Source organism: Dendrobates tinctorius, unplaced genomic scaffold (genome assembly GCF_039654945.1).
Source record: "Dendrobates tinctorius isolate UK_male_01 unplaced genomic scaffold, ASM3965494v1 ptg000075l, whole genome shotgun sequence".
NCBI classification, from domain to species: Eukaryota; Metazoa; Chordata; class Amphibia; order Anura; family Dendrobatidae; genus Dendrobates; species Dendrobates tinctorius.
Window position 1 is genome coordinate 52078610 of NW_027361743.1, and position 16683 is coordinate 52095292.

Consider the following 16683-nt stretch of genomic DNA (forward strand, 5'->3'; position numbering starts at 1 on the left):
GCACTGTACTTGCTGCGGCCACTGGTGAGAGCAGGGCGGCTGCGGATGGTGGTGAACATGCCACTGCCGCGGGCTGGAGCGAGATGGCAGCGGCCGCGGGTGACCGCTGGAGAGAGATGGCAGCGGCCGCAGGCGACCGCGGGTAGGCTGCAGCCGTGGGCTGGAGCGGGGCAGTAAATCTCGGATGATCGCCCTGGCGCCGTCCCTCTGGAGTCCTCAGTCGGCGTCTTCCCTGGCACTGGTAGGTCGCTCTATCTTGCAGTCGCTCCCACAGTCTCCTGCTGCCTCTGTCCCGGTCTGCTGACTCATAATCCCGGGGATTCCCCACCTCCTTTATATGGCTCCCTCCTCCAGCCCATCTGTCTGTCACAACGGTCCGTCCTCGAACTCTGTCCCCCGGGGACAGTTTCCCCCGGAACCCAGATGACGACTCCCTTGGTTCCGGCCCGGACCCTCGACGGGGGCCGTTCCTCCCACAGGAGGAAGGAGGATCAGGGTGAGTAATATGTGGTCCAGACTCACAGCTACTCAGACTTGACCGTGTGGAAGACAGGGTGGTGGTGGTGGTGGCAGCAAAGTGACTGGAAGCATTATCCGCTATCCAACCAACAACCTTTTGACACTGCTCTGGGTTCAATAGTGGTGTGCTGCTGTGGTCTCCTAGTAATTGGGACAGGAAGGTTGGGCAAGAAGATGTGGGTGTTTGTTGTGGCACAATTTCAGCTTGGCCTTGGCCTTGGCCTCTGCATGCACCATCACCATCACTTCCACCTCTCTGTCCCTTGCCACGCTCCTTGCCCATTTTAAATGGAGTACAATATTTTCAAAGTTCACTACAAATGGCTGAATTTTAAGCAAACTTGTAGGTTATCCATGTAAGGGAAAACCCCAGTTTAAAATATCTGGCCTGTAGGTAACAATTTTTTTTCAGCAAACTGGTGTCAATAACTTGCCTGAGACACTGCAACAAAATTTAAATTAATACCTGAAATGGCACAATTTTGAGTGCACTGATATGTGATCCATCTGGCGGACAAACCCCAATGTAAAATATCTAGCCTGTAAGTAAATATTTTTTGTCTTATCTAAGACCAACAAAATTTAACAATAAGCCAGAAATGGCAGAATTTTCAACTCACTGAGATATGACCCATGTGACGGCCAAACCCGTGTTTAAAATAGCTTGATTTTTACTCTGTAATATAGAAAAGATCTGGCTGTATTCTGCAGTGCCAACTGTTGTGAGTTCATTTTCCCCTTCACCATTGAGGTCTGATGAACTCCCTCTTCTGGTGAAGGAAGGTAGTGAGGCTGATTACAAAGCACCTGAGCAGAATGATGATGACTGGGTGACTGGAATTGCCGACTGGATAAAAGGCAGCCGACGCCCTTCTGCCTTGCGGGTGATTTCTCTGAGGGATTCTAGGAGACCAGTCTGATTCTTGCTCCTCAAAAGCTAAGTTTTCTGCTCTGCTTTTTGCATTTGTGTTTTGGTTTTGTTTTGCCTTGTTTTTCTGGATTTCTGCCTTCCCCTGCTGGGTGAGCTGAATTCCTTTTTGCTCTGTCTTCAGAAAATACCTGAGTACTGATATAGTCTTTTTGAAGCCTAGCGTCTTCAGGGCTTTTTTCCCTATCATTCTGTTGGCTCTTGTTTTGAGAGGGTTTTGGCGGATTGCAGACAGCAGCTTTTCTATTCTGTCCTATTTAGTTAGCTTGGGCCCCATCATTTGCTCAGCCTATCTTTCTATCTGTGTGAGTGTTTTTTCATCTTGCTTCACCGTCATTATATGTTGGGGGCTGCCTATTGCTTTGGGGTCTGCTCTGGGGCAGTTTAGATTTCCCTTTCTGTCTTTAGGCTATGTAGTTCTCCGGCTGTGATCGAGGGGTCTAGGGCACCGTAGGAACCCCCACAGCTACTGCTAGTTGTTGTTGTTAGGTTCAGGGGTCTGCAATCCGATAGCTGCCAACTTCTCTGGTTTTCTGGACTTAGCTAGTATTTCTGTTTTTGCCTCCTACGGTGACTCATTCATAACAGCCAACAGGCAAATGGAGCAGAAAAATGGTGTGCTCTGGATTGCTTTTAAAGAAAATAATCAGAAATAAGATTCCAAAAAAAAAATATACCTGGCCCGTGATATCTGGGACTATGTATATAAATATCTGTAATAGGCAGCAGCAGACAGTCCTGGAATGGACCCTTTTGCTACTTGCAGTGAAGTCTGCCATATACACTGCCTGCCTAGCACTAATATCTATATACCGACATACACTGCCTGCCTGAATAGCACTGATATCTATATACCCACATAAACTGCCTGCCTGCCTAGCACTGATATGTATATACACATTGATTAGTCCTCAGAAGGACTGTTGGTTGAGATGGATTTGTGTATTACAGATGGTATACCCACACTAACTAATAATATTGCAAATCTCTCCCTAACTCAGCAGAAACTCCCTACACTATGTGATTCCGGAGCTGGCAGTGATGAGTAGGGCAGCGTCCAGTCTACTATAGACCTGATGACACTGCGGCCAGCCAATCACTGTAATACCACAACAAAGATGGCTGCGGCATTACAGTGTGTGGCAGACAATCCCTGCATGTTGATTGGCTCTATTGGCTCTAAAGAGAGCTAAACATGCAGAGCGGGGACCCAAACTCCCACTGAGCAACCCTGGAAATACTCGGCAAGCTCCGAGCATCGCGAGCACTGCAGTGCTCGGGAGAGCACCGAGTGGTGATGAGCGTGCTCACTCATCACTACTAAATACCAGATCCATAGGAGCAGAAATATACCACACAAGAAAAGACCCAAGGTGCAGACTATGCAAAGAAACCTCAGAAACCGTCCAACACATAGTAGCATGATGCAAAATGCAAGCAGGAACAGAGTATACTGAACACCACAACCAAGTAGCGTGAATTGTATGCAGGAACATGTGCACAACTAATGGGCTAAGTCCAGGTGGGAGACCCCAGAGAAAGTGGTGGAGAATGAAAGGGCTAAAATCCTGTGGGACGTCAAGATCCAGACGGATAAGCAGGTGTTGGCTAACCAACCAGACATTGTGATAGTAGACAAGGATCAAAAAACAGCAATGATAATAGATGTGGCAGTGCCAAGTGAGAGCAACATCAGAAAGAAAGAATATGAGAAGCTGGAAAAATACTCAGGCCTCAAAAGAAAACTGGAGAAGGTGTGGAAGGTGAAGACAACAGTGATTCCAGTGGTGCAGTGAAAAAAACCCCACAATGCTGAGAACAACTAAGATCTTGCGCAGGACCCCCAAACTCCCAGGCCTCTGGCAGAGGACCCGAGAATGAGAAAGGACAAAAAACTCACCCCTTTGGGGAGGTGAGAAGGAAGTTTTTATATATGTACAGTGCCTTGAAAAAGTATTCATACCTCGTAAGCATTTCCACATTTTGTTACGTTACACCCACAAATATAAATATTTTGGGATTTTATGTGAAATACCAACACATCGTGAATTTATATATAAAAAAATCCTTCTGTAGGTTTATTGGAGTCAGCTATTTAGCCTTCTCTTTTTAAAGCATTTTATATGACATAATTGCATGAGTGTTGTCATGACTGTAACTACTTGGTAGGAATATTACATTGTGAATGTTCGGGAATAATAAACTGACTTATTGACAGTGGCAACTAACTGGAGAGAGAAGACGTGCATAAGAGAATACATGGCATATACAGTGGGTACGGAAAGTATTCAGACCCCTTTAAATTTTTCACTCTATGTTTCATTGCAGCCATTTGGTAAATTCAAAAAAGTTCATTTTTTTCCTCATTAATGTACACCCTGCACCCCATCTTGACTGAAAAAAAAACAAAAATGTAGAAATTTTTGCAAATTTAATAAAAAAGAAAAACTGAATTATCACATGGTCATAAGTATCCAGACCCTTTGCTCAGTATTGAGTAGACGCACCTTTTGAGCTAGTACAGCCATGAGTCTTCTTGGGAATGATGCAACAAGTTTCTCACACCTGGATTTGGGGATCCTCTGCCATTCCTCCTTGCAGATCCTATCCAGTTCCGTCAGCTTGGATGGTGAACGTTGGTGGACAGCCATTCTCAGGTCTCTCCAGAGATGCTCTCCAGAGGTTTTCATCCAGGATGTCTCTGTACTTGGCCGAATTCATGCTTCCTTCCATTGCAACCAGTCATCCTGTCCCTGCAGCTGAAAAATACCCCCATGTTTCATTGTTGGGATTGTATTGGGCAGGTGATGAGCAGAAAGTCTGGGGGTACAAGCTCATGATGACCTTTGACACTCTCAGTGCAGAAATGAATGTGTCACATGGATTTATGTCTTTTTACATCAATTAAAGATTTTGCTCTTAAGACCTTGTGGGGGCATAACAACACATTACCAGACCCCAATCAGAGGGCAATAAAATTTTTACTCCTTATTTACGAACTGGTCCAATATTTATAGACATAACTGTCTATCACTTCCCCATAATGATAATTCTGCTTCAGGTCACTTGTCTTATATATTGCATTTTTTCTGTGCTGTGTTGTGCATAAATATGTAATTCTTCAGATTTCGTATTAGTCTATGCCTGATGAAGAGACCTGAGTAGTCTCGAAAGCTTGCAATGTGTTATCATCTTTTCAGTTAGCCATTAAAAGGTATCAACCACTGAGGACTCTCAATTCTGAATATTTTGCTATCTACTGGCTAACACGGTACAAAGATATACATCTTTCCTGAGCAAAGAGTCTGAACACTTATGACCATGTGATATTTCAGTTTTTGTTTTTAATAAATTTGCAAAAATTTCTACATTTCTTTTTTTTCAGTCAAGATGGGGTGCAGAGTGTACATTAATGAGAAAAAAGTGAACTTTTTTTAATTTACCAAATGGCTGCAAAGAAACAAAGAGTGAAAAAATTAAAGGGGTCTGAATACTTTCTGTACCCACTGTATATATCAATACCATCTAAGTGCTTGCTGAGAGATATCTTAATTGACTTCTTATATCATTTTGGGATTTTTCGAGAAAGCACTAATATTAAATTTTATATATAAACTACTTCAATTGGAATTGTCAGTGAATTGGTCAGTAAGGGGGCTATCAGGTTAATATCTGGCTGTTTAGATTGCTTCTTTCTCTCAGTCCTGACTGGGTTAGTTTTCTATTTAAACTCCTGAACCTCTGAATCTCACTGCCAGATAAAAGTTTATCTACTCTAGTTCAATCCTGTGCTTTTAACTCCTGCTTAGCTTGTTGGTATCTCTTGAATAACACACCAAACCAGTGATTGATCAAATAATCAAATATATAAGGAGGAAGACCGGGCTGCGGGTACCTGCGTTGAGCTAGGTCTGGAACTGTCTGGGCTGCGTCCCATGTTGCCCGGGGGGAAGGAATAGGAGACCAGACAAACCCCACGACCTGGAAAGAGGGGGCATGTTAAGAGGGAGGACAGAGCAGAAAGAGCACGAAGCAGCCAGCAGTTTCCTGCTGTCAGGGAGAGTGCAGGGCAGGGAGAAGTGTGCGCTCTGTTTTGAGCAGCAGCGCTGTGACGTATTTCGGCCGAGATCTCCTGAGCAGTCCAGTGGGACAGTGAGTGTGGGAAGTGCCGTGTGCCCGGCTAAACATAAGATCGCGTGCATGCTGAGAAGCGTGGGCGGGTTACAGGACATTGAAGTGCAATTTCCTTTGCTGGCTAGCACGCATCACTCCACAGTTGGTATTGAGACTTCTGTAGCTTTCCCTTTTTGATTGCGCGGGCTTGTGCGATAGAGGCTCAGCGGGTAAAACTGGAGACCGCCCTCTGCCACCAGAAGACGGATCGCTAACCTTGAACCTCATCTGAGGACCCTACACCAGCCGTTGTCGGTACTACTACCCCCATCAGACTGTGGACTAAGGACCCTACCTGGAGCTGCGAAACTGTTGCATGGAACTTAGACTGTTGCACTCATTTTGCTTGTTTCATTTAACCCCTGTTGTTCCAATAACTCTTTGCCACTTCTTATTAACTCCCTGCGAGGAGATTACTTTAACCTTTGCTGTTAAAAGAATAAATAGTATTGTTATACCATACTGCTCTGCAATCCCTGCGTACTGCCGCTCAGCACCTGCTTACAAATAAAATGCATAATCTTTATTTCATACAGCGTGGACTAAAACAAACAATTTAAAAAAACAATGAGTAGACAATGAATTAAAAAAAAAATATGATGGAAGTGGAGGGTCACACCATATAAATAACCACAATGTAAACACCTGTACATAACAAATAATCGGCACAGGGCTGCCATTAGGAATTTCAGGGCCCCATACTGTAAAAATTTTTGGGCCCCCTTGAGACTCCGTCCAGGCTCCACCCCAGCCCAGCCTCCACCCCTCAAATCTTCCAGAGTCCCACCGCCGACTCTTGGAAAAACTCCACTTCTGTACCACATCCTCACCAATCACACATTAACATTTCCCAGATCATACATATAGCCAGCAGCTTTTGTTCTGGCCAAAAGAATTGCCGCCACAACAACAAGGTAAACTCTTTTGGCCGAGGTCTACTGTACTGTAACCTATTAATCATTTGTTAAAATACCCAATACTCTTTTTAGGTATATTTTTCTTTTTCTTTAAGGAAATGAGTCACATACATTTTTTTTAAATAATTGAAACCAGATTGTGACTTTTTTTTTATAATCTGTATTTCTGATTGCAGATTATTGTATTGTTTTCTGTACATGTATGAAGCTGTCGGTGGAAATCGATCTGCGCTCGGACCGCAGTGCATGGAAGGGCTGCGGGTCTCCTGACTAGAGCTCTGCAGCCTCACAGCATGTATGAGGATGCAGGCCAGGAGATCGGCGCCCAGTCCATGCACCGCAGTGCGAGTGTAGAACAATTTCCCAAATAAAGATGTTTCCCAATCATATATACCCACTTTTTATTTTTCTATCAATATGGCCATGTGAGGGCTTGTTTTTTGCAGAACGAGTTGTACTTTTGAATGACATGACTGACTTTATCAAATAGTGTACAGGAAAATGGGAAAAAAATTCAAAGTGCGGTGAAATTGAAAAAAAAAGTGGAATTCTAGAATTTTTTGGGTCGTTTCGGCAGCCTCCCATCTCCACACGACAGCATCCTCCCATCTCTACACGTCAGCAGCCTCCCATCTCCTCTCCTCAGCAGCCTCCCATCTCCACACATCAGCAGCCTCCCATCTCCTCTTCTCAGCAGCCTCCCATCTCCTCTCCTCAGCAGCCTCCCATCTCCTCTCCTCAGCAGCCTCCCATCTCCTCTCCTCAGCAGCCTCCCATCTCCACACATCAGCAGCCTCCCATCTCCTCTTCTCAGCAGCCTCCCATCTCCTCTCCTCAGCAGCCTCCCATCTCCTCTCCTCAGCAGCCTCCCATCTCCTCTCCTCAGCAGCCTCCCATCTCCTCACCTCAGCAGCCTCCCATCTCCTCACCTCAGCAGCCTCCCATCTCCTCACCTCAGCAGCCTCCCATCTCTTCAGCAGCCTCCCATCTCCTCAGCAGCCTCCCATCTCCTCAGCAGCCTCCCATCTCCTCATGTCAGCAGCCTCCCATCTCCACACGTCAGCAGCCTCCCATCTCCACACGTCAGCAGCCTCCCATCTCCTCACCTCAGCAGCCTCCCATCTCCACACGTCAGCAGCCTCCCATCTCCTCACGTCAGCAGCCTCCCATCTCCACACCTCAGTAGCCTCCCATCTCCTCACCTCAGCAGCCTCCCATCTCCTCACCTCAGCAGCCTCCCATCTCCACACCTCAGCAGCCTCCCATCTCCACACCTCAGCAGCCTCCCATCTCCACACCTCAGCAGCCTCCCATCTCCACACCTCAGCAGCCTCCCATCTCCTCACCTCAGCAGCCTCCCATCTCCTCTCCTCAGCAGCCTCCCATCTCCTCACCTCAGCAGCCTCCCATCTTCTCTCCTCAGCAGCCTCCCATCTCCTCTCCTCAGCAGCCTCCCATCTCCTCTCCTCAGCAGCCTCCCATCTCCTCACCTCAGCAGCCTCCCATCTCCTCACCTAAGCAGCCTCCCATCTTCTCTCCTCAGCAGCCTCCCATCTTCTCTCCTCAGCAGCCTCCCATCTCCTCACCTCAGCAGCCTCCCATCTCCTCACCTTAGCAGCCTCCCATCTCCTCTCCTCAGCAGCCTCCCATCTCCTCTCCTCAGCAGCCTCCCATCTCCTCACCTCAGCAGCCTCCCATCTCCTCACCTCAGCAGCCTCCCATCTCCACACCTCAGCATCCTCCATCTCCACACCTCAGCAGCCTCCATCTCCTCACCTCAGCAGCCTCCCATCTCCTCACCTCAGCAGCCTCCCATCTTCTCTCCTCAGCAGCCTCCCATCTTCTCTCCTCAGCAGCCTCCCATCTCCTCACCTCAGCAGCCTCCCATCTCCTCACCTCAGCAGCCTCCCATCTCCTCTCCTCAGCAGCCTCCCATCTCCTCACCTCAGAAGCCTCCCATCTCCACACCTCAGCAGCCTCCCATCTCCTCACCTCAGCAGCCTCCCATCTCCTCTCCTCAGCAGCCTCCCATCTCCTCTCCTCAGCAGCCTCCCATCTCCACACCTCAGCAGCCTCCATCTCCACACCTCAGCAGCCTCCCATCTCCACACCTCAGCAGCCTCCCATCTCCTCTCCTCAGCAGCCTCCCATCTCCTCACCTCAGCAGCCTCCCATCTCCTCTTCTCAGCAGCCTCCATCTCCTCACCTCAGCAGCCTCCCATCTCCTCTCCTCAGCAGCCTCCCATCTCCACACCTCAGCAGCCTCCCATCTCCTCTCCTCAGCAGCCTCCCATCTCCACACCTCAGCAGATTCCCAACTTCTCACTCACATCAGCAGATTGCCATCTCCTCACCTCACTCCCCTCTGCAACTTCCTGCAAGTCCTCACACACTGCCCGCCTCCTCTACCGATTTCAGCATCTTCTGTCTCCCAGAAACGTTACATGTTGCTGCTCTGCTCGAGATTGAAGAAGAGCGCGCAGTGTGTCACCTGACCAGGATCCGGACCATGATGCACTTGGTCCTGCTGCTGCTTTAACCCCTTAACGACCGCCGATACGCCTTTTAACGGCGGTAGTTAAGGGTACTAAAACCACAGCGCCGTTAATTCACGGCGCTGTGATTTAAGTGAATAGCGCCCCCCAGTGTCGGATTTTCTCCGGGGTCTCGGCTGCCAGGGGTAGCCGAGAACCCAGAGAACATGAATCGGTCGGTTTTTACCGACCCCCGCTTTTGCGATCGCCGTTATTAACCCTATAACGGCGACCGCTAAAAAAAAAAGCCGCGATTTTACATTTAATTTCTCTCTCCTCTGATGTGATCGCACATCAGAGAGAGAAATAGGGTCCCCGATCCCCCCCGGTACCTCTCCGTGGCCCTCCGTCCCCTCCCGGTGGTCCCACGTCCCTCCGGCATCCTCCGATGGGCGCCGCCATCTTGAAAATGGCGGGCGCATGCGCAGTACGCCCGCCGGGAATCTGCCGGCTCCGGCTGGCAGATTCCATTCATTATTTTGATCACTATGATAAACGATCATAGTGATCAAAATAAAAAAAATAGTACATAACCCCCCCGTTTATCACTCCCTTATATAGGCCAATATAATGAAATAAAGAAAATATTTTTTTTTTCAGTTTTCCATTAGGGTTAGGGTTAGGGTTGGGCTAGGGTTAGGGTTAGGGTAGGGTTAGGGCTAGGGTTAAGGTTAGGGTTGGGCTAGGGTTAGGGTTAGGGTTGGGCTAGGGTTAGGGTTGGGCTAGGGTTAGGGTTGGGCTAGGGTTATGGTTGGGCTAGGGTTAGGGTTAGGGCTAGGGTTAGGGTTAGGCTAGGGTTAGGGTTGGGCTAGGATTAGGGTTGTGCTAGGGTTAGGGCTCAGGTCACGGCTAAGGTTAGAATTAGGGTTAGGGCGAACTAGGATTAGGGTTAGAATTAGGATTAGGGATTAGGGTTGGGATTAGGGTTAGGGTTGGGATTAGGGTTAGGGGTGTGTTGGGGTTAGGGTTGGAGCAAGAATTGAGGGGTTTCCACTATTTACCAACTTTGGGGGTCTAAAAATTGGGGTTTAAAAAATCACTTTTGTGGAAATAAAAAAGACTTTTAATTTTCACGGCTCTGCGTTTATAAACTTTTGTGAAGCGCTTGGGGGTTCAAAGTGCTCACCACACATCTAGATAAGTTCCTTAGGGGGTCTAATTTCCAAAATGGGGTCACTTGTGGGGGGTTTCCACTGTTTAGGCCCATCAGGGGCTCTGCAAGCGCAACATGATGCCCGCAGATCATTCCATCAAAGTCTGCATTCCAAAATGGCACTCCTTCCCTTCCGATCTCTCCCATGCGCCCAAACAGTGGTTCCCCCCCACATATGAGGTATCGGCGTACTCAGGACAAATCGCATAACAACTGTGCGGGTATGATTTCTCCTGTTACCCTTGTAAAAATAAAAATTTGGGGGCGAAAAGATCATTTTTGTGGAAAAAAATGGATTTTTTATTTTCACGGCTCTACGTTATAAACTTCTGTGAAGCACTTGAAGGTTCAAAGTGCTCACCACACATCTAGATAAGTTCCTTAATGGGTCTAGTTTCCAAAATGGGGTCACTTGTTGGGGGTTTCCACTGTTTAGGCCCATCAGGGGCTCTGCAAGCGCAACATGATGCCCGCAGACCATTCCATCAAAGTCTGCATTCCAAAATGGCACTCCTTCCCTTCTGAGCTCTCCCATGCGCCCAAACAGTGGTTTCCCCCCACATATGGGGTATCGGCGTACTCAGGACAAATCGCATAACTTCTGTGCGGGTATGATTTCTCCTGTTACCCTTGTAAAAATAAAAATTTGGGGGCGAAAAGATCATTTTTGTGGAAAAAAAATGGATTTTTTATTTTCACGGCTCTACGTTATAAACTTCTGTGAAGCACTTGAAGGTTCAAAGTGCTCACCACACATCTAGATAAGTTCCTTAATGGGTCTAGTTTCCAAAATAAGGTCACTTGTTGGGGGTTTCCACTGTTTAGGCCCATCAGGGGCTCTGCAAGCGCAACATGATGCCCGCAGACCATTCCATCAAAGTCTGCATTCCAAAATGGCACTCCTTCCCTTCTGAGCTCTCCCATGCGCCCAAACAGTGGTTCCCCCCACATATGGGGTATCGGCGTACTCAGAACAAATCGCATAACAACTGTGTGGGTATGATTTCTCCTGTTACCCTTGTAAAAAATAAAAATTTGGGGGCGAAAAGATCATTTTTGTGGAAAAAAATAGATTTCTTATTTTCACGGCCCTACGTTATAAACTTCTGTGAAGCCCTTGGGGGTTCAAAGTGCTCACCACACATCTAGATAAGTTCCTTAATGGGTCTAGTTTCCAAAATGGGGTCACTTGTTGGAGGTTTCCAATGTTTAGGCACATTAAGGGCTCTCCGAACGCAACATGGCATCCGATCTCAATTCCAGCCAATTCTGGGTTGAAAAAGTCAAACGGCGCTCCATCCCTTGCGAGCTCTGCCGTGTGCTGAAAAAGTGGTTAACACCCACATATAGGGTATCGGCGTATTCAGGATAAATTGTACAACAAAGTTTGTGGTTGATTTTCTCTTTTAACACTTGTGAAAATAAAAAAAATTGGTTCTGAAGTAAATTTTTTGCAAAAAAAAGTTAAATGTTAATTTTTTCCTTCCACATTGCTTTAGTTCCTGTGAAGCACTTAAAGGGTTAATAAACTTCTTGAATGTGGTTTTGAGCACCTTGAGGGGTCTAGTGTTTATAATGGTGCCACTTTTGGGTATTTTCTGTCATGTACACCCCTCAAAATGACTTTAAATATGATGTGGTCCCTAAAAAAAATGGTTTTGTAAATTTTGTTGTAAAAATGAGAAATCGCTGGTCAACTTTTAACCCTTATAACTTCCTAACAAAAAAAAATTTTACTTCCAAAATTGTGCTGATGTAAAGTAGACATGTGGTAAATGTTATTTATTAAGAAATTTGTGTGACACATCTCTCTGATTTAAGGGCATAAAAATTTAAAGTTTTAAAATTGCAAAATTTTCAAAATTTTCACCATATTTCCGTTTTTTTCATAAATAAACACAAGACTTATCGAAGAAATTTTACCACTAACATGAAGTACAATATGTCACGAAAAAACAGTCTTAGAATCAGTGGGATCCATTAAAGCGTTCCAGAGTTATAACCTTATAAAGGGACAGTGGTCAGAATTGTAAAAATTGGCCTGGTCATTAAGCTGCAAACTGGCTCTGTCGCTAAGGGGTTAAAGGTACAGCACTGATCTCTGGCCACTGCATTTACTAACAACACTGTAGGTGTATCTTTAAATCACCGCGGTGTTGTTATATATCTGGCTTGCAGCGGCCATGAACTATTGCACCTGTATCCCAAACAGCAGTATCAAGAGAGGAGGGCCCGGTCTGCCAGCGTATCCGGGCCCCTCTTTTTGCTACTGTTCATGGGGCCCCATACAGTAGTAAGGGCAGTAATGCCCTGATGGTGGCCCTGAATCAGCAAGGTATTAAATGTACATATAATTCTCACTACGCCACATTGAAGTACACGATTGTAATAAAGACCATGGTTGACAGTAAAGTGCAAAGTTATCTTAGTACAAAATGTAGACAGGCAATGGAAACTTGATATTTAATGCAAAAAATGGTAAGGTGCAAGTACCCATAAATTAATAAATAAAATAATAATAATAAAATATCAACTCATCATAAAGTCAATAAAATGCATGGTATAAAAATATTAAATAAAATAACTAGAGAAGATGTTATTGTCTAACAGTCGCTTCCAATTGGATTGATAATAGAAATGTCAGAGTTTAAATGATGTTGTGTGAATAAAGATAAGAGGCAAAACAAAGCTAATACCTCCAAGAATGCTGCAGGTCCTCCACTTCACCCTCCAAAGCACATTTCACCAACTCTTACTCAGGGAATAGGTTTTCCTGTTGTCTGACCGAGGCCTGTTTGACTGCCCTCCTGGTTCTGACCTGGCTGGCTACCAGACTATTCCTGCCAGGGCACACCATCAGCAAGCAGCTGACTCCATGGCCCCAACCCAGGTGCTCCTTTGTAAGTCCAGATCCTTGTACAGGAGTTAATGGGGTTTTAAGGTCTTTTGAGAAAAGTCTGCAGTCACTATATGAACACACATTGTTAGGATTCTCCACTATTCAGAATTATCCACCCACATAAAGTGACAGCCTCTTTAAAGGGTAAAGGCCAGGGCATCTCCTGCAGTCTGATAAACTGAGTGGCTTGCTATAAGTATGGCCATGGCAGCAATATTTAGAGCTACCAGATGACCAATGACAGAGCCTTGTAGCAAAGGGAACGTGTCATCATAAAAAGACCTAATATCTGAATATTTTTTTTTATATTTTTAAAAGGGAATCGGTCAGCCTCAGCAGTTTTTTGCTGTTTAGGCTGAAAGCAGCGTGATGTAAGGGCAGAGAATCCAATTTCAGGCATATGTCACTTGCTCAGCAGTTTCAATACAATCAGTGTTTTATCTGTAGGACATTATCACTAGATGACTGCATATTGCATATAAGCCAGTCTATCAAATCTGTATAACCCCACCATTCCCACTAATTGGTAGCTTGCTAACACTGTACAATGCACACAGGAAGCTGCCAATCAATTGTGTGTTATTGGGGTTATACACAGCTCAGCAATCATAGCACCGCTACAGAGAAAACAGATTCTATCAAAACTGCACCTAGCAATCCAGTAAGTACGAAATCACTGGAATCAAAGTCTCTGTCTCTACATCATGCTATTCTCAGATCCCATAGCAAAAATCTGCTAACAGATTCCCTTTAAAAATTATTGGTAATGTTTTATTTTTATCCAGATCACAATCTATATGAAAAAAATAGCATTTTTTGCAGTAGCTACTGGGGCTATTTTATAGGTTAATTTCCTATTGTTTCAGGAAATGTACATTGGTATCAATAGACTGGCTCAGACCCTATCTTTTGTATGGAAGCATCTAACGAGAGTGTGCAGTGGTCATTGTCATGGGAGGGAGAGCAAGGGAGCTGTGACATCTCCTGTTGTAATTAGTGGATTCTCAGCTGTGTATAGAGGTCTTACCTGTCACTGTAATCCTCATAAAGAGCCTCCAGAGAATATTTCCGAAAAGGCAAAAAAAGTAGGCATCTAAAATAGGTTTAAAGGCAGCTGTAAAAATTGCAAGGTTACTAATTTTATTTTTTTAAAATTTTGATATGAAAAAAAGTCAAAATTATATATATGTGATTTCAAGGGGGGAATGTTTTTCCTTGCGTATGTCATGATCCAAGGTGGATCTGACAAGTAAATAGACAAAGTGAACTTTTTTTCCTTTGGCTTGTTGCCAAAGTGGGTTGATTGCCCCTGGTGGCCATTAGAATTATTACACGTGGTGTCGTTCATTCTAAGTTGCCCCGGTGGTGGTGAGCGGTAGTGCACTTTAGTTTCTTTGGTTTAATGTGCACGTAATTATAAATCAGGTGTGAGGCTCTATAAAAGAGAGTCAGGTGTGTTCAATCACTGTTGGTGATATTGTGAGTTTGTCATTTGGGAAGCAAGCCTGGGTGATGAAGGAGCTGAACAAGAGTCCTGGACAGCCCAGCCAGAGGGATTGAGTCAGCTATGGAGTCTGCAGGGAGTGCTGGCATGGATGGGTGGTGTTCTACGATGTGGTCTGCAAGAAGGGCTGGCATGGCGTGGTGGAGTCGCAGTTTATGGTGTCAGCAGGAAGTGCTTGCATGGTTTGGTGGAGTGGCAACTTTGGTGAGAGTTGCACTCAGCATGCTGGACTTGGTTGCTGAAAACTGGACTCAAGCATGCTGGACTTATTGGCAGAAAAGTTGGACTCAAGCATGCTGAACTTTTTGGCAGAAGCTGGACTCATCTTTGGGACTCTGTTTACTGGGCAGCTGCAACTGGTGGTGGACTCTGCTCCAAGGCTGCACTATGGTGATGGATCCGGGAATGGTGATGGATCCGGGTGGAGGAGAAGATGCACGCAGGTGGTGGGCTCTGTTGCTAAGAGCGTATGCAACAGAGCAAAGCTAAGTGGTGTTTCCCCTGTATTGTCATTTTTCCTCTTGTGTGTTTAGTGCAGTGGTGGGATTAGTTTCCGCACCCACCAATTCCCTAGTGAGGGTTTAGGTGCAGGGCGAGTCAGGGTTTGAGGTACGCGTGCGTCGCCCGGTGCGGAACCGGCATAGGGAACGTTAGGAGTGCAGGGACACTGGCTCAGGGGAGTACAGGAGGGCTCCACGTCCCTATTCCCTATTGCAGGGCCCACCATTGTTATTGTTACCCAGGTTTCCCCTTTATTATTTAAATTTGCCTTACTGGAGGCGGGGTTTCCAGATTATTGTATAAATACGTGTAATACCTAAATTCGCCAGTTGGAGGCGGTGTATCCAGCTGCACGTCTTATTATTTAAATTCGCCCCACTAGAGGCGGTGTATCCAGGGTCACGTGTGTCATATGGGTTCACCTTGCGGTACTCGCTGCATCCAGACAGCGTAGAGTGCCAATCCAGAATAAGTAAATTAATAGGCTATGCAATGCTCCTCTGGGAATTTAAATCTGCAAATAGCCTCTTCAGAAGGAAGAGGACATTATCTTTGGTGCCACCTATCCTACAAGTCATTATTGACCCTTTAATAAGCCTTGTCACGTGACTTAGGATAAGGAGCAAAACCAGAAACTTAATTTGCTGACACGTGTTTCGGGGTATTGCCCCTTCTCAATGCAAAGCAGGAAATCTGATTTGGCTATAAAAACCTGATTTAAACCATAGGTTCTTTTCTGATGACACGTTCCCTTTAAATACTATGATTTCTACAGCCTGAATACTTTCAGTAACGTGTTCATGTAACGTGCCATGTACCTGGCAAATTTTAGATTGATGCTTTGTTTGGGAAATCAAAAAGCTGGAGAGCTGATTCTTTGTCATTGTATAGTCTGATGGGAGATATAACAATATATTGTGAACTAAGTCATTCTGCAATCTGTGTACAAAATTGGTCTGTGATACAGAAAATAAAATTGAATCTATTGTCCAGCTCTTTTATGTCAGTTTGCAGGACATGGCATGTAAAATTGACCAGCCCACGCTAGCACTTAGAACTCTTGTTCTGAAACAATTAGATGGGAGCAGAGCGCAAGTGCTATATAACTGGTAGCAGAAAGTGACGCTATGGAGCTTTAAAAATCCATTTGCCAATGGTGGGTGGGAAGTGACCGGCCTCACACTGCTAAAATATAATAAAACTACACAATAGTTTTTGGACTTGTTTCGTTATGTCTTCTCATTGAACAATGGTTAAGAACAAAGAACATACTTGGAAATGTATTTTTTCCTCTGGTAGTTTCATTTTTCATTATTAATTTTCTAAAACTTTGAATCGAAGCTTGATGCTAGGAACAGAATTTTACTTTAAAGGGGGCATCTCGTCCACAATCTATGTATCTCTTTATATGTTAATAAATCTGTCATGTGTCCAAATATATCATTCATAAACCCCAGTTGAAATAAAAAGGGGGATGAAGAGAATCATTAAAAATTAACTTTAATTAGAAAAATAAATGCAAAATACAAAAATATTCTAAAAAAGGAGTGTACCT